The following is a 22,875-nucleotide window of genomic DNA, read 5'->3' as shown; positions in this document are numbered from 1 at the left end:
ATAAACACAGTTTACAGTAAGCCTTTAGCCAACTTCAAATTATATGGAGAGAAACCCCAAACAATTCCATCAACATCAGAAACAAATCAAAGTTGTCTACTTTTTCTATATCTTCTCACTATAGTGCTTGAAATTTTAGCAAGAAATTGAAAATAAAGATGTTAAAAGTACTGTTATTTGCAGATGGTATGATAGTAGATATATCTGGTCATAAAATTCCACTTGGGAACCTATACAGCTTACCCAACTTTAAACAAAGTGGGTAGACATATGATTAAAAAAATAATAACCCTCTTATATTCACATGACAAATGGACATTGATAAAACAGCATTCTCCACAATAGCTTCAAATATTAAAAAATAATTTGGAGTAACTAAACAATAGAATGAAAACCTTATATGATAAAAAGTTCTAGACATTGAAGAAGATACCAGAAAATGGAAAAGATATCCCATGATCATGGATTGGTATGATTAACATAGTAGAAATGATCATCATACAACATGCAATCTACAGGGTCCATGGCCTAGCACTGGTTTGAGGAGTGGCATTTCTGCTCCTCATGAGTTGTTACATAGAAGGGGGCTCAGGGTCACACTCTCACTGCCAAAGCTGCAGCATGGTTGACCGTATTGTTGAGTATGAATACCACGCTGTACGTGATGATGAGTTAACTATCTGAGCTGGGGAAATCATCCAAAATGTGAAAAAACTACAGGAAGAAGGATGGCTAAAAGGATATCTAAAGGGGAGATCAGGGATGTTCCCTGACAAATTTGTTAAGGAAATTAAAAGAAAGACAGAACCCAAGGATGACAATTTGCCCGTCAAATGGGAAAGGCATGGAAATATAGCAAGTATTGTATAGCAAATCAGCACTTAAGGACTTCCAGCTGGAGGAATCCAGCCACATCCACAAACCAAAGCTATTAAGAACACAAAAATGTGTCAGTGTAAAATTCTTTTTGACTACTCTCCACAAAATGAGGACGAACTGTAATTGACTGTGGAGGATGACATTGAAGAGGTAGAAGAAGGTTGGTGGAGTGGAATCCTGAACAGTAAGTTGGGACTGCTTCCCTCAAACTTTTTGAAAGAATTAAGAGGTCACAGATGACGGTAAAACTCAACAATGCTCAGGAGGAATCAGATGTTCTTTGAGTGGCCCTACTTCACCTATTCCTTCTCCAGGGAATGGATGTGAACCAGTTCCTGGATCAGCTACACAGCCAAAGAAGATCTGAGGAATTAGATTTGGAGACATCTTTAAAAATGCTCTGTGAAACTTACAAGAAGAACTTCCTGTGGTGAAACAGAGGAGAAAAAAAAATCAGAAAATCCACTAATCCTACAGTCACTGGGCTCTAGAACCCAGAATATGGAGGTAACAAAAACAGACATTGATGGCAAGATTAGAGCTAAGGAATATTGTAGAACTTTATTTCCCTGTGTAGGAAAAAATGAAGTGAACTTAAGTTTAGAGAAGGGGAGATTGATAATTCATTTGATAAGTAAGGTGACTGGAGAAGTGGGCTGGTGGAAAGGTGAACTGAATGGTAAAGAAGGAGTGTTTCCAGATAACTTTGCTGTTCAGATAAGTGAACTAGATAAAGACTTTCCAAAACTAAAGAAACCACCTCCTCCTGCAAAAGGTCCAGCTCCAAAGCCGGACCTGTTAGCTGCAGAGAAGAAAACTTTTCCTCTAAAGGCTGAAGACAAAGATGAAAAATCACTGCTAGAACAAAAATCTAAATCAGCAGTGGAAGTCTTACCCAAAAAGCTTACTCCATCTACCAAAGCCCCTAGTTTACTGAGGTCTTCTGGAGCAATGGACAGAAAAGCCGGTTCCTCCTCCACCTACAACAACCAACAATTAATGGAGAAGATTATACAATTTCTTTAAAGATTGATACTGAGCCGGTATCAAAAGCAAAGTTAGGGGATAGAGATGGCTGAGCGGTTAAGAGCACTGACTGTTCTTCCTGAGGTCCTGAGTTCAATTCCCAGCAACCACATGGTGGCTCACAACCATCTGCAGCGGGATCCGATGCCCTCTTCTGGTGTATCTGAAGAGAGCTGCAGTGAACTCATAGGAATAAATAAATCTAAAAAAAAAAAAAAAAAAAAAAAAAACGAAAGCTAGATCCTGAACAGTTGTCCGTTAGACCAAAGTAGACCTTTGTAGATAGGAACTCAAAAGAAACAGATAATGTAAATTTTGATGACATAGCTTCCTCAGATAACTTGATACATCTTGCTGCAAATAGACCCAAGAGGCCTGGAAGGTTGCCTAGCCACTTCAACAGTGGACATTCTCCAACCCAAAGCCCAGGAAAAATCCCTGAAGCTATCAAAAGAAGTTAGTGGCAACCTAAAGCCATTGGAGTTTAAAAAGAATGCAAGCCACTCTCCAAAGCCATCTCTTTCAACACCTTCAAGTGCCTCAAAAATAAATACAGTTGCTTTCCTAATTCCATTAGAACTCAAAGCTAGCAGCAAACCATTGATCTGAGTACAGGATCCATGTTGGAGGAATTAGAAAAAGGACTGAAAGAGCTGAAGGTCCTTGCAACCCCATAAGAACAACAATGCCAACCAACCATAGCTCCCAGGGACTAAACCACTACCCAAAGACTATACATGGTCTGACACATGGCTCCAGCTGCATATGTAGCAGAGTATGACCTTTGGGAACCAATGGAAAGAGAAGCCCTTGGTCCTTCCAAGGCTGGAACGCCCAGTGTAGGGGAATGTCAGGGGAACGAGAACGGGTGTGGTTGGGGAGGGAAACACCCCTGTAGAAGAAGGGGAGGGAGGTGGGATAGGGGGTTTATGTTCAAGAAACTGGAAAAGGGAATAACATAATAAAAAATATCCAATAACATTTTTTTAAAAAGAGGACTCAAAGCTAAAGCAGAAGCAGATGATGAGAAAAATTTCCATGGATGAACTTAGAACCCAGATTATTGAATTATTGTGCATTGTAGATGCCTGGAAAAGGATGATGGGAAGGAACTGGAAAAGCTATGCAAAGAATTAGGAGAAGGCCATGTGAAGCATTCTACAGGTGGAAAGACCAAGCCACATTCAATAGTAGACAAGTGACAATGCTTTCTGGACCAATATGTAGCTCATAGATACTAGTAAGAATGTAACACATTGGAAAAATAATTCTAATAGAAAAGCAAACAACAGCAAAATGAATTTATGTGATATTAACATAAAGAAGAAAAATAGAAGCATAACCCTTTATTGTATACCAAAGTTTCATTTGTAGGTTGGTTCCTTTTTGATCCACTGCTATTAACTGACCTGACTAGTGGTATTTTCCACAGCAACTCATATGTTTTATACTTGTACTGATATTTCATCACATATTCTTTAATGCTATTAAAAAGTTTATTTGAGCCATGTGTATGTTATGCCCATGCCTGTAACTTGGAGATTAAGGGAGGGAAATCAGGAGTTTGAGGCCAGCTTGTGCTTCAGAGGGGCCCTAGGTCCTTAAGAAAGGACGCAATGGGGGCTGGGGATTTAGCTCAGTGGTAGAGCGCTTACCTAGGAAGCACAAGGCCCTGGGTTCGGTCCCCAGCTCCGAAAAAAAGAACCAAAAAAAAAAAAAAAAAGAAAGGACGCAATGTTCCTTTGGTAATGGTGGGTATTTTAACTGCTCCACACAATCAGAATAGCAGTGAGTCAGTCATACACACTTTAGTCTTCTCAATTAGAACACAGAAGTCATACTGTTTTCCATGTGTCTATTTTCTGCCATTTACAAAATTGTTAATATGGGAACTTTTACTATTTCAAAAGTTAAAGCCAGAAAATGATTAATAAGAACGTAAACAACTTAGAGGTGAATTCCCCCCCAATATAAATATTAAAGACAATATTGAATCTGTAATTGTCAAGTTACTAGTGAATTTATAGTTCAGATTTGCTGGTTTTTGAAACACAGTACGACTAAGTTTCTAATGGAATTTCAATGTCATTAAGCTTTGTACAGGGTGATAAGCGTGGATCGATCTGCATTCTTCTACATGCTGATCTCCAGTTGAACCAGCACCATTTGTTGAAAATGCTATCTTTCTTCCATTGGATGGTTTTGGCTCCTTTGTCAAAGAGCAAGTAGCTATAGGTGTGTGGGTTCATTTCTGAGTCCTTAATTCTGTTCCACTCATCTACCTTCCTGTCTCTGTATCAATACCATACAGTTTTTATGACTATTGCTCTGTAATACTGCTTGAAGTCAGGGATGGGTGAATCCCCCAGAAGCTCTTTTATTGTTGAGTATAGTTTTCGCTATCCTGGGTTTTTTGTTATTCCAAATGAATTTTCAAATTGCTCTTTCTACCTCTATAAATAATTGAGTAGGAATTTTGATGGGGATTGCATTGAATCTGTAGATTCCTTTTCACAAAATGGCCATCTTTACTATATTAATCCTGCCAATCCATGAGCATGGAAGATCCTTCCATCTTCTGAGATCTTCCTGAACTTCTTTCTTCAGAGATTTGAAGTTCTTGTCATACAGATCTTTTACTTGCTATGCTAAAGTCACACCCAGATATTTTATGCTATTTTGGACTATTGTGAAGGGTGTCATTTCCTTAATTTCTTTCTCAGCATGTTTATCCTTGGAGTAAAGGAGTAAACTCAAGCTACTGATTTGCTTGAGTTAATTTTATACCCTGACATTTTGCTGAAGTTGTTTATCAGGTTAAGTAGTTCTCTGGTGGAACTTTTGGGGTTGCTTAAGTACATTATCATATCATTTGCAAATAGTGATATTTTGATTTCTTCCCTTCCAATTTGTATCCCTTTGACCTCCTTTTGCTGTTTGAATCTCTGGCTAGGATATCGATTACTACATTAAATAAGTAGGGAGAGAGTGGACAGCCTTGTCTAGTCCCTGATTCTAGTGGGATTGCTTCACGTTTCTCTCCATTTACTTTGATGTTAGCTACTGGTTTGCTGTATATTGCTTTTACTATGTTTAGATATGGGCCTTGAATTCCTGATCTTTCGAAGATTTTTATCATGAAGGTGTACTGAATTTTGTCAAATGCTTTCTCAGTATCTAATGAAATGACCATATGTTTCTTATCTTTGAGTTTGTTTATATAGTGGATTACATTGATGGATTTTCATATATTAAACCACTCCTGCTTCCCTGGAATGAAGCCTACTTAATCATGATGGATGATCATTTTGATGTGTTCTTGGATACGGTTTGAAAAACATTTTATTGAGTATTTTTGCATCAATATTCGTAAGGGAAATTGGACTGAAGTTTTCTGTCTTTGTTGGATTTTTTGCTCCTTTTTTTTAAAATTAACTTGAGTATTTCTTATTTACATTTCAACTGTTATTCCCTTTCCTGGTTTCTGGGCAAACATCACCCTCCCCCTCCCCTCCCCCTCTATATGGGTGTTCCCCTCTCTATCCTCCCCCCATTACCGCCCTCCCCAAAACAATTACGTTCACTTGGGGTTCAGTCTTGGCAGGACCAAGGGCTTCACCTTCCACTGGTGCTCTTACTGGGCCATTCATTGCTACCTATGAGGTTGGAGCCCAGGGTCAGTCCATGTATAGTCTTTGGGTAGTGGCTTAGTCCCTGGAAGCTTTGGTTGGTTGGCATTGTTCTTCATATTGGGTCTCGAACCCCTTCAAGCTCTTTCAGTCCTTTCTCTGATTCCTTCAACGGGGGTCCCGTTCTCAGTTCAGTGGTTTGCTGCTGGCATTCGCCTCTGTATTTGCTGTATTCTGGCTGTGTATTCAGGAGCGATCTACATTCGGTACCTGTTGGCCTGCACTTCTTTGCTTCATCCATCTTATCTAATTGGGTGGCTGTATATGTATGGGCCACATGTGGGACAGGTCTTGAATGGGTGTTCCTTCTGCGTCTGTTTTAATCTGTGCTTCCCTATTCCCTGCCAAGGGTATTCTTGTTCCCCTTCTAAAGAAGGAGTGAAGCATTCGCATTTTGATCATCCGTCTTGAGTTTCATGTGTTCTGTGCATCTAGGGCAATTCAAGCATTTGGACTAATAGCCACTTATCAATGAGTGCATACCATGTGTGTTCTTCTGTGATTGGGTTACCTCACTCAGGATGATATTTTCCAGATCCAACCATTTGCCTATGAATTTCATAAAGTCATTGTTTTTGATAGATGAGTAATATTCCATTGTGTAGATGTACCACATTTTCTGTATCCATTCCTCTGTTGAAGGGCATTGGGGTTCTTTCCAGCTTCTGGCTATTATAAATAAGGCTGCTATGAACATTGTGGAGCACGTGTCTTTTTTATATGTGGGGGCATCTTTTGGGTATATGCTTAAAGAGGTATAGCTGGGTCCTCAGGTAGTTCAATGTCCAATTTTCTGAGGAACCTCCAGACTGATTTCCAGAATGGTTGTACCAGTCTGCAATCCCACCAACAGTGGAGGAGTGTTCCTCTTTCTCCACATCCTCGTCAGCATTTGCTGTCATCTGAGTTTTTGATCTTAGTCATTCTCACTGGTGTGAGGTGAAATCTCAGGGTTGTTTTGATTTGCATTTCCCTTATGACTACAGATGTTGAACATTTCTTTAGGTGTTTCTCAGCCATTCCACATTCCTCAGCTGTGAATTCTTTGTTTAGCTCTGAATTGCATTTTTTAATAGGGTTATTTGACTCCCTGCAGTCTAACTTCTTGAGTTCTTTGTATATTTTGGATATAAGCCCTCTATCTGTTGTAGGATTGGTAAAGATCTTTTCCCAATCTGTTGGTTGCTGTTATGTCCTAACCACAGTGTCCTTTGCCTTACAGAAGCTTTGTAGTTTTATGAGATCCCATTTGTTGATTTTTGATCTTAGAGCATAAGCCATTGGTGTTTTGTTCAGGAAATTTTCTCCAGTGCCCATTAGTTCGAGATGCTTCCATAGGTGTGCGGGTTCATTTCTGGGTCTTCAATTCTATTCCATTGGTCTATCTGTCTGTCTCTGTGCCATTACCATGCATTTTTTTTATCACTATTGCTCTGTAATACTGCTTGAGTTCAGGGATAGTGATTCCCCCTGAATTCCTTTTATTGTTGAGGATAGTTTTAGCTATCTGGGTTTTTTTGTTATTCCAGATGAATTTGCAAATTGTTCTGTCTAACTCTTTGAAGAATTGGATTGGTATTTTGATGGGGATTGCATTGAATCTGTAGATCGCTTTTGGTAAAATGGCCATTTTTACTATATTAATCCTGCCAATCCATGAGCATGGGAGATCTTTCCATCTTCTGAGGTCTTCTTCAATTTCTTTCTTCAGAGGCTTGAAGTTCTTATTTTAGAGATGTTTTGCTTGCTTGGTTAAAGTCACACCGAGGTATTTTATATTATTTGAGACTATTCTGAAGGGTGTCTTTTCCCTAATTTCTTTCTCGGCTTGTTTCTCTTTTGTGTAGAGGAAGGCTGCTGATTTATTTGAGTTAATTCTATACCCAGCCACTTTGCTGAAGTTGTTTATCAGCTTTAGTAGTTCTCTGGTGGAAGTTTTGGGATCACTGAAATATACTATCATATCATCTGCAAATAGTGATATTTTGACTTCTTCTTTTCCAATCAGTATCCCCTTGATCTCCTTTTGTTGTCTGATTGCTCTGCCTAGAACTTCAAGAACTATATTGAATAAGTAGGGAGAGAGTGTGCATCCTTGCCTAGTCCCTGATTTTAGTGGGATTGGTTCAGTTTTTCTCCATTTAGTTTAATGTTAGCAACTGGTTTGCTGTATATGGCTTTTACTATGTTTAGGTATGGGCTTTGAATTCCTATACTTTCCAGGCTTTTATCATGAAGGGGTGTTCAATTTTGTCAAATGCTTTCTCAGCATCTAATGAAATGGTCATGTGGCTTTGTTCTTTCAGTTTGTTATATGATGGATCACGTTGATGGTTTTCCTTATATTAAACCATCCCTGCATGCCTGGGATGAAGCCTACTTGATCATGGTGGATGATTGTTTTGATGAGTTCTTGGATTTGGTTTGCCAGAATTTTATTGAGTATTTTTGCATCGATATTCATAAGGGAAATTGGTCTGAAGTTCTCTTTCTTTGTTGGGTCTTTGTGTGGTTTAGGTATAAGAGTAATTGTGGCTTCATAGAAGGAATTCGGTAGTGCTCCATCTGTTTCAATTTTGTGGGATAGTTTGGATAGTATTGGTATGAGGTCTTCTATGAAGGTCTGATAGAATTCTGCACTAAATCCGTCTGGACCTGGGCTCTTTTTGGTTGGGAGACCTTTAATGACTGCTTCTATTTCCTTAGGAGTTATGGGGTTGTTTAAATGGTTTATCTGTTCTTGATTTAGCTTCGGTACCTGGTATCTGTCTAGGAAATTGTCCATTTCCTCCAGATATTCCAGTTTTGTTGAATATAGATTTTTGTAGTAGGATCTGATGATTTTTTGAATTTCCTCTGTTTCTGTAGTTATGTCTCCCTTTTCATTTCTGATTTTGTTAACTTTGACACATTCTCTGTGTCCTCGCATTAGTCTGGCTAAGGGTTTATCTATCTTGTTTTTTCAAAGAACAAACTTTTGGTTCTGTTGATTCTTTCTATGGTCCTTTTTGTTTCTACTTGGTTGCTTTCAGCTCTGAGTTTGATTATTTCCTGCCTCCTGGGTGTATTTGCTTCTTTTTGTTCTAGAGCTTTTAGGGGTGCTGTCAAGCTGCTGATATATGCGCTCTCCTGTTTCTTTCTGCAGGCACTCAGAGCTATGAGTTTTCCTCTTAGCACAGCTTTCATTGTGTCCCATAAGTTTGGGTATGTTGTACCTTCATTTTCATTAAATTCTAGAAGTCTTTAATTTCTTTCTTTATTTCTTCCTTGACCAGGTTATCGTTGAGTAGAGCATTGTTCAGCTTCCACGTATATGTGGGCGTTCTTCCCTTATTCTTATTGAAGACCAGCTTTAGGCTATAGTGGTCTGATAGGACGCATGGGATTATTTCTATCTTTCTATATCTGTTGAGGCCTGTTTTATGACCAATTATATGGTCAATTTTGGAGAAAGTACCATGAGGTTGTGAGAAGAAGGTGTATCCTTTTGTTTTAGGATAGAATGTTCTATAAATATCTGTTAAGTCCATTTGGTTCATGACTTCTCTTAGTCTGTCTACGTCTCTGTTTAATTTCTGTTTCCATGACCTGTCCATTGATGAGGGTGGGGTGTTGAAATCTCCTACTATTATTGTCTGAGGAGCAATGTGTGCTTTGAGCTTTAGTAAGGTTTCTTTTATGTATGTAGGTGCCCTTGTATTTGGAGCTTAGATATTTAGGATTGAGAGTTCATCTTGCTGAATTTTTCCTTTGATGAATATGAAGTGTCCTTCCTTATCTTTTTGATGACTTTTAGTTGAAAATTGATTTTTTTATTAACTTGAGTATTTCTTATATACATTTCGAGTGTTATTCCCTTTCCCGGTTTCCGGGAAAACATCCCCCTAATCCCTCCCCTCCCCTTCCTTATGGGTGTTCCCCTCCCCATCCTCCCCCCATTGCCGCCCTCCCCCCAACAATATAGTTTACTTGGGATTCAGTCTTAGCAGGACCCAGGGCTTCCCCTTCCACTGGTGCTCTTACTAGGATATTCATTGCTACCTATGAGGTCAGAGTCCACGGTCAGTCCATGTATAGTCTTTAGGTAGTGGCTTAGTCCCTGGAAGCTCTGGTTGGTTGGCATTGTTGTACATATGGGGTCTCGAGTCCCTTCAAGCTCTTCCAGTTCTTTCTCTGATTCCTTCAATGGGGGTCCTATTCTCATTTCAGTGGTTTGCTGCTGTGTGCTTTTAGGCTTTAGTAAGGTTTCTTTTATATATATAGGTGCCCTTGTATTTGGAGCTTAGATATCTAGGATTGAGAGTTCATCTTGGTGGATTTTTCCTTTGATGAATATGAAGTGTCCTTCCTTATCTTTTTTGATGACATTTAGTTAAAAATTGATTTTATCGATATTAGAATGGCTACTCCAGCTTGCTTCTTCCGACCATTTTTTTGGAAAGTTTTTTTCCAACCTTTTATTCTGAAGTAGTGTCTGTCTTTGTCTCTGAGGTGTAATTCCTGTAGGCAGCAGAATGTAGGGTCCTCATCGCGTATGGAGTTTGTTAATCTATGTCTTTTTATTGTGGAGTTGAGACCATTGATGTTCAGAGATATTAAGGAATAGTGTTTATTGCTTCCTGTTACATTCATATTTGGATGTGAGGCTATGTTTGTGTGCTTTCTTTTCCTTGTTTTTTTGCCAAGACGTTTAGTTTCTTGCTTTTTCTAGGGTTAAGCTTGCCTCCTTATGTTGGGCTTTACCATTTATTACCCCTTGTAGCTCTGGATGTGTAGAAAGATATTGTGTAAATTTGGTTTTGTCATGGAATATCTTGGTTTCTCCATCTATGTTAATTGAGAGTTTTGTAGGATACAGTAATCTGGGCTGGCATTTGTGTTCTCTTAAGGTCTGTATGTCATCTGTCCAGGATCTTCTGGCTTTCATAGTCTCTGGCGAGAAGTCTGTTGTGATTCTGATAGGTCTGCCTTTATATGTTACTTGACCTTTTTACCTTACTGCTTTTATTATTCTTTTTTTTTATTTTGTGCATTTGGTGTTTTGACTATTATGTGATGGGAGGAGTTTCTTTTCTGATTCAATCTATTTGGGGTTCTGTAGGCTTCTTGTATGCTTATGGGCTTCACTTTCTTTAGGTTAGGGAAGTTTTCTTCTATTATTTTGTTGAAGATATTTACTGGTCCTTTGAGATGGGGCTCTTCACTCTCTTCTATACCTATTATCCTTAGGCTTGATCTTCTCATTTAGTCCTGGATTTACTGTATGTTTTGAACCAGTAGCTTTTTCCGTTTTACATTATCTTTGACAGTTGTTTCAATGATTTCTATGGAATCTTCTGCTCCTGAGATTCTCTCTTCTATCTCTTGTATTCTGTTGGTGATGCTTGTTTCTACAGTTCCTTGTCTCTTCTTTTGGTTTTCTATATCCAGGGTTGTTTCCCTGTGTTTTTTCTTGATTGCTTCTATTTCCATTTTTAATTCCTTCAATTGTTTGATTGTGTTTTCCTGGAATTCTTTCAGGATTTTTGTGATTCCTCTCTATAGGCTTCTACTTGTTTATTTATGTTTTTCTGGAATTCTTTCAGGGATTTTTGTGATTCCTCTCTATAGGCTTCTACTTGTTTATTTATGTTTTTCTGGAATTCTTTCAGCAATTTTTGTGATTCCTCTCTATAGGCTTCTACTTGTTTATTTATATTTTCCTGCGTTTCACTAAGGGAGTTCTTCATGTCTTTCTTGAAATCCTCCAGCATCATGATCAAATATGATTTTAAATCTAGATCTTGCTTTTCTGGTGTGTTTGGATATTCAGTGTTTGCTTTTGTGGGAGAATCGGGCTTCAGTGATGCCATGTAGTCTTGGTTTCTGTTGCTTGGGTTCCTGTGCTCCCCCCCCCGCCCCCCAGATTATCTCTGGTTTTACTTTGTTCTGCTATTTCTGATAGTGGCTAGACTGTCCTATTAGCCTGTGTGACAGGAGTGTTGTAGACCTGTTTTCCTTTTTTCTTTCAGCCAGTTATGGGAACAGAGTATTCTGCTTTCAGGCGCATAGTTTTTCCTGTCTCCAGGTCTTCAGCTGTTCCTGTGGGCCTGAAGAGTTCCTGTGTGTTCCTGTGACTCAGAAATGTGGGCCTAGTGTAGTCTCTTCTGGCTTCCCTGGCTTGTCTGCCTCTCTGAAGGTTTAGCTCTCCCTCCCACTGGATTTGGGTGCAGAGAGCTGTTAATCCAGTCCCCTTAGGTTCAGGTGGTGTCTCGGGTGCAGGCCGTCTGCAGATCCAGTGCACCTATCTACCGTTTCCCAGAGGCCGTATACAGTTTCCTCTTGGACCAGGGATGTGGGCAGGGGTGTGCAGTATTGGTGGTGTCTCCTGCTCTGCAGTCTCAGGAGTGCCCACCTGTCCGGGCGGTGAGCTCTCTCTCCCACAGGGTTCAGGAGCAGTGAGCTACGGGCAGGGCTCCAGGAAGTTTGGAATCCAGCTAGAAACTGGAAGTGTCTGGTCCTAGAGGAATTTTGCCTTTGTGTGTCCTGAGACCACCAGTCAGGTCGTTTGGAGCAGAAAAGTTGGTCTTACCTGTGGTCCCAAGCCTCAAGTTTGCTCGTGGGGTGTTGCTTATGAGCTCTCCACTAGGGCAGCAACCAGGAGGGCCTGTGCTACCCTTTCCGGGAGCCCCATGCTCTTTGTTGGATCTTTGTGTGGTTTTGGTATAAGAGTAATTGTGGTTTCATAGAAGCATTTTGGTAGTGCTCCATCTGTTTCTGTTTTGTGGAATAGTTTGGACATTATTGGTATGAGATCTTCTATGAATGTCTGATAGAATTCTGCACTGAACCATCCTAGACCTTGGCTCCTTTTGGTTGGGAGACTTTTAATAAATTCTTCTATTTCTTTAGGAGTTATGGGGTTGTTTAGATGGTTTGTTTGTTCCTGATTTAACTTTGCTACCTGGAGTCTGTCTACAAAATTGTCCATTTCCTCCAGATTTTCCAGTTTTGTTGGATATAGGCTTTTGTAGTAGGATCTGATGATTTTCTTTTAATTTCCTCAGATTCTGTTGTTTTGTCTCCCTTTTCATTTTCCTCTATACAACTGTACAGGACTTCACAGAAAATCAGAAGATGCAAGAAAAGAATGAGTTGGTCTTAACAGAGGACTGCTTACACTCCTTACTGTGATCAGAGACAAGAAATACATTCTAAGTTCTCTGTAGATTTTTTTGATGAATGTTTTATGCTTCCATTTAAACTTGAAATGTTTGAGCAGAATGAGGCAATCTTTACAGTCAGAATTGAGAAATATGACAATTGAACAGCCTTGTGCTGTAGCAATAAAATGGCCAAGTGCAATGACCTTAATAAAATAATCTTCCAAAAGTGGCTACTATTAATATTTTTAGTTAACAGAATTCTGTCCCTGTTTAACTTACCTTTACTTCTGTTTGCTTACTGTTATGTGATATAGTGGATGTTTTGGTAATCTAACATTTCAAAGTCCACATATATATCTTACAATCTTAGAATAGTGTCTTCATTTTTACAGGTGTTTACAAAGGGAAATGAAAGAAAGCATGCTTTTCCCTCAAAAAGAAAAATTAATAATAAAAAAACTGTGCTGCCAAAAAGAACAAACAACAAAAACAATGCAATTTATAGATTCAGCAAGATCCTGATCAAAATTCCAACACCACTGCTTATGGTCCTTGAAGAGAAGTTCTCAACTTCATATAGAGAAATTTAAAAATCCAGGATGCCTAAAACAATCCTGAACAACAGAAAAATCTGATAAAAATATACTTTTGGCAGTATCATCATTACAAATTTCAATTTGTGCTACAAAGTCATAAATAAATACTGCATGGCTTTGGCCTTAAAAGAGACAGGTTAACCACTAGAAGAGAATTCAAGGACCACATAAAAATATACCTATGGACAGCTGTTTTTGTTAAAGTAGACAAGAATATGCAGTGAAGAAAAGAAAGCATCTTCCACAAATGGTGCCAGTCAAATTGGATGTCTGCAAGTAGGAATGCAAATAGATCAGTATTTATCATCTTATACAAAATTCAATCCAAGATGACCAAAGATCTTAACATAACCTGGATACACTGAACCCAATAAAAAAGAAAGCGAGGAATAGTGTGGAATGTACTAGCACAGGAGACAAATTTCTGAAGAGAACTTAGCATAGGAATTAAGATCAGCAATTAATTATTGAGACTACATGAAAAGAAAAAAATACACTTTTGTAAGGCAAAAGATAACATTGTTCAGACAAAATGGTAGCTTACAGTTCTTGACCAATTCTATCTCCAACAGATAGCTAATATCCAAAATATATAAAGAATTTAAGAAATTAAATACCAACAAACTGAATAACCCAAATAAAAATAACATACAGAGCTAAACAAAGAATACTCAATAAAGGAATCTCAAGTTGTTGCAAAATTTAAAAGAATGCCCAAAATCCTTAGTCATCAGAGAAATCCAATTCAAAAGTTTGAAATTCTATCTTATATCTGTGAGAATGGCTAAGATTATTCACACAAGTGATAGTAAGTTAAACAGTCCTTCATTGCTGCTGTCAATGAAAACATGTATAGTGTCTTTGGAAATCAATATGGTAGTTCCTCAATATGTTGGAAAGCAAGCTACCTCAAGACCAAGCTATATTACAATTGAGAATGTATCCAAAGGATGCCCCATGCTACCACAAGAATGCTTGATAAACTATGTTCATTGTGGCTTTATTCAAATAGCAAGAAAATGGCAACAATTCAGATATCTCTCAACTGAAGACTGGGTAAACAAATATAGTGCACTTACAGAAAGAAGTATTACTCAGCTTTGGAGCAAGTGGACCATGGTACTAGACAGAAGACATTCTCATGGTAGCATTGAGCATACTCAAAGACCAGGGAATCTCAGAATTGAGAATGGCAAGAACAGAGCCAGCCAAACTACCTGACCTGGAACATGTAATCATGATACTGCACTGTGAGGATCATAACAACTGGTCATGTAGCATAAAAACCTGGATTTGCCCTTGCTAATGAGGTATCTAGGTAGGCCCCAAGTATTTAGCCAATGAGCTTCTTGATCTGGCCATTCCTTTCCACAAATGCTATTTAATTTCTTGTTCTGCCTAAGTAAGGTGTATGCATTCACATCCACAATCCAATAAAACATTTTGGACAAGCAAGGATAATCTCCTTCATCAAGGATTATCACGTGTGGGGGGTGGGGTTGTGGTGGAGCACTTTGACATAAAAAGCCATGCCTAAATCTTCCAGACAAGGCCTTCTTTCTTTTAGCCCTTTCATACTCTCAGCACTCACTTGGAACTAAATCAGATCCTGTCCACATCCAGGGCTCAGCCATCTCCTTCCTGCTGGGTACTTAGATGACCTGAAGGGAAGCATAAGCACAAGGAATCTAGTTCCCAGGAGACCAGGAACCATAGTAACCATCTCAGACTCCATTGTTTCTCCTTGAGGAAATGGACTGGGAACCCTATTGTGGACAGTGTTCTGCCTCCCCTGAGTGGCTTGATGGCAGCAAGGCAGACAGGCACCAAAGTTTGACATTTGTAGGCAAAGGATGGTAACAAGGAAAAAATATTCCCAATGAATTCACTCAGATTCATAAATACAAATATGACACACACTCACTTATAAGTGAATATTAGGCATTAACTAAATTATAATCAAGCTACAGTTCACACACACAGAGAGGCTAGGTCAATAGGAGGGTTGTAAGGGAAAATTCATGAGCATCACTGGAAGGAGTAAATAGAATAAACAACATTTTAGATGGATGGGGGCCAGTTGGGGCTGTGAGTGTTAATGTTCAGGCAAATAGAGGAGGGATGGTGGAAAAGAATGTGAGCAGAAACAGCCGGAATTGGGGGGGGTGGAGTTGGGTTTTGCTTTGTGCAGTGGAAACTTCCTGGAATCCATGAAGGTGACCCTAGTGTAGATTCTTGGTAACAGGGATATGGAGTCTGAAATGGCCCTCTGCTTTAGACAGTCCAGGCTAACTGTGATGGGACTGGATGATTGACATTCTTAAGAGTTGTTGGTGTTGGTATGTTGGGTCCAGTGGAGATCCCTAGACAAGTCATACTGATGCCAGGACTGAAAAGATTACTCTGCAAACTGACACATCTACACATCCCACTAACCACAGAGAGGTCCAGACTGTGCCTACATGGGTCCCTCTACTCTATGCTCTGGGCTCTTTGGCAGGAGAAAGCATGCTGCAGGCTAAGGAAAAAGAAACTTGGACACAAACCCAGCCACAAAACCATTCACTTAAAATATGTCCTGAGTGCAAGAGGTGCTGAAGAGCTTGTCAAGAGTATTTGGTTTAAGTTGAAGTACTCAGCAGGAAAGGGAGCTGATACCCTACATTCTATGGATGTCCAGGAGCCAGAGACTGCATAGGCCAGAGACCTACAGTAGAGCCAAACTCCACTGGCAAAAAGAAAAGGAGAGAGAGAGAGAGAGAGAGAGAGAGAGAGAGAGAGAGAGAGAGAGAGAGAGAGAGAGAGAGAGAGAAAGACAGAGTCACAATGCATGATTCTCAAATAATATTCTGGTATAACTATTAATTAGTGTCTTGTTCAGCCCTCATCAATGAGTTTTCCTTTGGGACTAGATGAGAGCATGTACAGAGGTCCAGAGTCACATACTATAGAAAGTCTAATTTGAAGGTATCTGTCAGGTCCCTATCTTTGGGGATCTGGTAACAGTGCAGAGGAAGTAGAAGAAAGACTGTAGTAGTCAGAGGGGATAGAGGAACCATGAAAGCATGGCCTATGGAATCAACTATCAGGGCTCTCAGGGGCTTACAGAGATGGGAGAGGTAAGCATAGGGCCTATGTAAGTCTGCACCAGGTCCTCTATGCATATGTTATGGATGTTAGCTAAGTATTTTTATGGGACTTCTGATAGGGGGAGTAGTTGTATTTCTAATTCCTTTGCCTCCTCTTGTTATTTTCCCTACTATTTGGTTATCTCGCCCAGCCTTGATAGGAGGAACATTTTTTACTTTGCCTTATTGGATCTCTTCTTGTCCTATTTGGCTGTCATTTCTTGTAGGACTCCTGTTTTCTGAAGAAGAAATGGAAGGGGGAGATCATATATGAAGTTTACTCAAACTTTTGAAAAACTTGAACCAATTTTTGTGATTGCCTCCAATACAAATGCACAACACTGTTTTCTTTTGGAAAATACCTACTAATATTTGCATGTACCTTCTTTTAATATTATTATCCTTTTAAATGCCCCAAAATTAGAGATGATGACTTATTTATATTGCAAAAGTTCAAGCTTTACCATTAAACACTAATCTCCTGCTTTTGCTAATACACACACACATACATACATACACACACATACATACACACACATACACACACATACATACACTCACACATATACACACTCCAGCATATATATACCATAAAAGTTTTTTTAATAAAACATAAAACAAAAGGTCTTTTTTTTTCTTTTTTTACAGCATTTTTTTTTTATTAACTTGAGTATTTCTTATATACATTTCGAGTGTTATTCCCTTTCCCGGTTTCCGGGCAAACATCCCCCTCCCCCTCCCCTTCCTTATGGGTGTTCCCCTCCCAACCCTCCCCCCATTGCCGCCCTCCCCCCATAGACTAGTTCACTGTGGGTTCAGTCTTAGCAGGACCCAGGGCTTCCCCTTCCACTGGTGCTCTTACTAGGATATTCATTGCTACCTATGGGGTCAGAGTCCAGGGTCAGTCCATGTATAGTCTTTAGGTAGTGGCTTAGTCCCTGGAAGCTCTGGTTGCTTGGCATTGTTGTACTTTTGGGGTCTCGAGCCCCTTCAAGCTCTTCCAGTTCTTTCTCTGATTCCTTCAATAGGGGACCTATTCTCAGTTCAGTGGTTTGCTGCTGGCATTCGCCTCTATATTTGCTGTATTCTGGCTGTGTCTCTCAGGAGCGATCTACATCCGGCTCCAGTCGGTCTGCACTTCTTTGCTTCATCCATCTTGTCTAATTGGGTGGCTGTATATGTATGGGCCACATGTGGGGCAGGCTCTGAATGGGTGTTCCTTCAGTCTCTGTTTTAATCTTTGCCTCTCCCTTCCCTGCCAAGGGTATTCTTTTTCCTCATTTAAAGAAGGAGTGAAGCATTCACATTTTGATCATCCGTCTTGAGTTTCGTTTGTTCTAGGGATCTAGGGTAATTCAAGCATTTGGGCTAATAGCCACTTATCAATGAGTGCATACCATGTATGTCTTTCTGTGATTGGGTTAGCTCACTCAGGATGATATTTTCCAGTTCCAACCATTTGCCTACGAATTTCATAAACTCGTTGTTTTTGATAGCTGAGTAATATTCCATTGTGTAGATGTACCACATTTTCTGTATCCATTCCTCTGTTGAAGGGCATCTGGGTTCTTTCCAGCTTCTGGCTATTATAAATAAGGCTGCGATGAACATAGTGGAGCACGTGTCTCTTTTATATGTTGAGGCATCTTTTGGGTATATGCCCAAGAGAGGTATAGCTGGATCATCGGGCAGTTCAATGTCCAATTTTCTGAGGAACCTCCAGACTGATTTCCAGAATTGTTTTACCAGTCTGCAATCCCACCAACAATGGAGGAGTGTTCCTCTTTCTCCACATCCTCGCCAGCATCTGCTGTCACCTGAGTTTTTGATCTTAGCCAATCGCACTGGTGTGAGGTGAAATCTCAGGGTTGTTTTGATTTGCATTTCCCTTATGACTAAAGATGTTGAACATTTCTTTAGGTGTTTCTCAGCCATTCGGCATTCCTCAGCTGTGAATTCTTTGTTTAGCTCTGAACCCCATTTTTTAATAGGGTTATTTGTTTCCCTGCGGTCTAACTTCTTGAGTTCTTTGTATATTTTGGAAATAAGGCCTCTATCTGTTGTAGGATTGGTAAAGATCTTTTCCCAATCTGTTGGTTGCCGTTTTGTCCTAACCACAGTGTCCTTTGCCTTACAGAAGCTTTGCAGTTTTATGAGATCCCATTTGTCGATTCTTGATCTTAGAGCATAAGCCATTGGTGTTTTGTTCAGGAAATTTTTTCCAGTGCCCATGTGTTCCAGATGCTTCCCTAGTTTTTCTTCTATTAGTTTGAGTGTGTCTGGTTTGATGTGGAGGTCCTTGATCCACTTGGACTTAAGCTTTGTACAGGGTGATAAGGATGGATCGATCTGCATTCTTCTACATGTTGCCCTCCAGTTGAACCAGCACCATTTGCTGAAAATACTATCTTTTTTCCATTGGATGGTTTTGGCTCCTTTGTCAAAAATCAAGTGACCATAGGTGTGTGGGTTCATTTCTGGGTCTTCAATTCTATTCCATTGGTCTATCTGTCTGTCTCTGTACCAATACCATGCAGTTTTTATCACTATTGCTCTGTAATACTGCTTGAGTTCAGGGATAGTGATTCCCCCTGAAGTCCTTTTATTGTTGAGGATAGCTTTAGCTATCCTGGGTTTTTTGTTATTCCAGATGAATTTGCAAATTGTTCTGTCTAACTCTTTGAAGAATTGGATTGGTATTTTGATGGGGATTGCATTGAATCTGTAGATTGCTTTTGGTAAAATGGCCATTTTTACCATATTAATCCTGCCAATCCATGAGCATGGGAGATCTTTCCATCTTCTGAGGTCTTCTTCAATTTCTTTCCTCAGTGTCTTGAAGTTCTTATTGTACAGATCTTTTACTTGCTTGGTTAAAGTCACACCGAGGTACTTTATATTATTGGGGTCTATTAGGAAGGGTGTCGTTTCCCTAATTTCTTTCTCGGCTTGTTTCTCTTTTGTATAGAGGAAGGCAACTGATTTATTTGAGTTAATTTTATACCCAGCCACTTTGCTGAAGTTGTTTATCAGCTTTAGTAGTTCTCTGGTGGAACTTTTGGGATCACTTAAATATACTATCATGTCATCTGCAAATAGTGATATTTTGACCTCTTCTTTTCCGATCTGTATCCCTTTGATCTCCTTTTGTTGTCTGATTGCTCTGGCTAGAACTTCAAGAACTATATTGAATAAGTAGGGAGAGAGTGGGCAGCCTTGTCTAGTCCCTGATTTTAGTGGGATTGCTTCAAGTTTCTCTCCATTTAGTTTAATGTTAGCAACTGGTTTGCTGTATATGGCTTTTACTATGTTTAGGTATGGGCCTTGAATTCCTATTCTTTCCAGGACTTTTATCATGAAGGGGTGTTGAATTTTGTCAAATGCTTTCTCAGCATCTAATGAAATGATCATGTGGTTCTGTTCTTTCAGTTTGTTTATATAATGGATCACGTTGATGGTTTTCCGTATATTAAACCATCCCTGCATGCCTGGGATGAAGCCTACTTGATCATGGTGGATGATTGTTTTGATGTGCTCTTGAATTCGGTTTGCCAGAATTTTATTGAGTATTTTTGCGTCGATATTCATAAGGGAAATTGGTCTGAAGTTCTCTTTCATTGTTGTGTCTTTGTGTGGTTTAGGTATAAGAGTAATTGTGGCTTCATAGAAGGAATTCGGTAGGGCTCCATCTGTTTCAATTTTGTGGAATAGTTTGGATAATATTGGTATGAGGTCTTCTATGAAGGTTTGATAGAATTCTGCACTAAACCCGTCTGGACCTGGGCTCTTTTTGGTTGGGAGACCTTTAATGACTGCTTCTATTTCCTTAGGAGTTATGGGGTTGTTTAACTGGTTTATCTGTTCCTGATTTAACTTCGATACCTGGTATCTGTCTAGGAAATTGTCCATTTCCTGAAGATTTTCAAATTTTGTTGAATATAGGTTTTTATAGTAAGATCTGATGATTTTTTGAATTTCCTCCGAATCTGTAGTTATGTCTCCCTTTTCATTTCTGATTTTGTTAATTTGGACGCACTCTCTGTGTCCTCTCGTTAGTCTGGCTAAGGGTTTATCTATCTTGTTGATTTTCTCAAAGAACCAACTTTTGGTTCTGTTGATTCTTTCTATGGTCCTTTTTGTTTCTACTTGGTTGATTTCAGCTCTGAGTTTGATTATTTCCTCCCTTCTACTCCTCCTGGGTGTATTTGCTTCTTTTTGTTCTAGAGCTTTTAGGTGTGCTGTCAAGCTGCTGACATATGCTCTTTCCTGTTTCTTTCTGCAGGCACTCAGCGCTATGAGTTTTCCTCTTAGCACAGCTTTCATTGTGTCCCATAAGTTTGAGTATGTTGTATCTTCATTTTCATTAAATTCTAAAAAGTTTTTAATTTCTTTCTTTATTTCTTCCTTGACCAGGTTATCATTGAGTAGAGCATTGTTCAATTTCCACGTATATGTGGGCATTCTTCCCTTATTGTTATTGAAGACCAGTTTTAGGCCGTGGTGGTCCGATAGCACGCATGGGATTATTTCTATCTTTATGTACCTGTTGAGGCCCGTTTTTTGACCAATTATATGGTCAATTTTGGAGAAAGTACCATGAGGAGCTGAGAAGAAGGTATATCCTTTTGCTTTAGGATAGAATGTTCTATAAATATCCGTTAAGTCCATTTGGCTCATGACTTCTCTTAGTCTGTCTACATCACTGTTTAATTTCTGTTTCCATGATCTGTCCATTGATGAGAGTGGGGTGTTGAAATCTCCCACTATTATTGTGTGAGGTGCAATGTGTGTTTTGAGCTTTAGTAAGGTTTCTTTTACATATGTAGGTGCCCTTGTATTTGGGGCATAGATATTTAGGATTGAGAGTTCATCTTGGTTGATTTTTCCTTTGATGAATATGAAGTGTCCTTCCTTATCTTTTTTGATGACTTTTAGTTGGAAATTGATTTTATTTGATATTAGAATGGCTACTCCAGCTTGCTTCTTCTGACCATTTGCTTGGAAAGTTGTTTTCCAGCCTTTCACTCTGAGGTAGTGTCTGTCTTTGTCTCTGAGGTGTGTTTCCTGTAGGCAGCAGAATGCAGGGTCCTCGTTGCGTATCCAGTTTGTTAATCTATGTCTTTTTATTGGGGAGTTGAGGCCATTGATATTGAGAGATATTAAGGAATAGTGATTATTGCTTCCCGTTATATTCATATTTGATGTGAGGTTATGTTTGTGTGCTTTCATTCTCTTTGTTTTGTTGCCAAGACGATTAGTTTCTTGCTTCTTCTAGGGTATAGCTTGCCTCCTTATGTTGGGCTTTACCATTTATTATCCTTTGTAGTGCTGGATTTGTAGAAAGATATTGTGTAAATTTGGTTTTGTCATGGAATATCTTGGTTTCTCCATCAATGTTAATTGAGAGTTTTGCTGGATACAGTAATCTGGGCTGGCATTTGTGTTCTCTTAGGGTCTGTATAACATCAGTCCAGGATCTTCTGGCCTTCATAGTTTCTGGCGAGAAGTCTGGTGTGATTCTGATAGGTCTCCCTTTATATGTTACTTGACCTTTTTCCCTTACTGCTTTTAATATTCTTTCTTTATTTTGTGCGTTTGGTGTTTTGACAATTATGTGACGGGAGGTGTTTCTTTTCTGGTCCAATCTATTTGGAGTTCTGTAGGCTTCCTGTATGTCTATGGGTATCTCTTTTTTTAGGTTAGGGAAGTTTTCTTCTATGATTTTGTTGAAGATATTTACTGGTCCTTTGAGCTGGGAGTCTTCACTCTCTTCTATACCTATTATCCTTAGGTTTGATCTTCTCATTGAGTCCTGGATTTCCTGTATGTTTTGGACCAGTAGCTTTTTCCGCTTTACATTATCTTTGACAGTTGAGTCAATGATTTCTATGGAATCTTCTGCTCCTGAGATTCTCTCTTCCATCTCTTGTATTCTGTTGGTGAAGCTTGTATCTACAGCTCCTTGTCTCTTCTTTTGGTTTTCTATATCCAGGGTTGTTTCCATGTGTTCTTTCTTGATTGCTTCTATTTCCATTTTTAATTCCTTCAACTGTTTGATTGTGTTTTCCTGGAATTCTTTCAGGGATTTTTGCGATTCCTCTCTGAAGGCTTTTACTTGTTTATTAATGTTTTCCTGTGCTTCCCTAAGTGTGTTCAGGTCTTTCCTGAAGTCCTCCAGCATCATGATCAAATATGATTTTGAAACTAGATCTTGCTTTTCTGGTGTGTTTGGATATTCCATGTTTGTTTTGGTGGGAGAATTGGGCTCCGATGATGGCATGTAGTCTTGGTTTCTGTTGCTTGGGTTCCTGCGCTTGCCTCTCGCCATCAGATTATCTCTAGTGTTACTTTGTTCTGCTATTTCTGACAGTGGCTAGACTGTCCTATAAGCCTGTGTGTCAGGAGTGCTGTA

General features: G+C 39.3%; 1 pseudogene; it reads left to right on the top strand.

Moving 5' to 3' along the window:
* The first annotated feature begins 621 nt into the window (after nucleotides 1–621).
* Cd2ap-ps1 (CD2-associated protein, pseudogene 1) lies at nucleotides 622–3,107 on the top strand (annotated as a pseudogene).
* Nucleotides 3,108–22,875: the final 19,768 nt, after the last annotated feature.

This window comes from Rattus norvegicus, chromosome 4 (assembly GCF_036323735.1).
Source record: "Rattus norvegicus strain BN/NHsdMcwi chromosome 4, GRCr8, whole genome shotgun sequence".
Lineage (NCBI taxonomy): Eukaryota > Metazoa > Chordata > Mammalia > Rodentia > Muridae > Rattus > Rattus norvegicus.
Note: the sequence above shows the minus strand (reverse complement) of the source record. Positions and strands in the feature narration are given on the sequence as shown.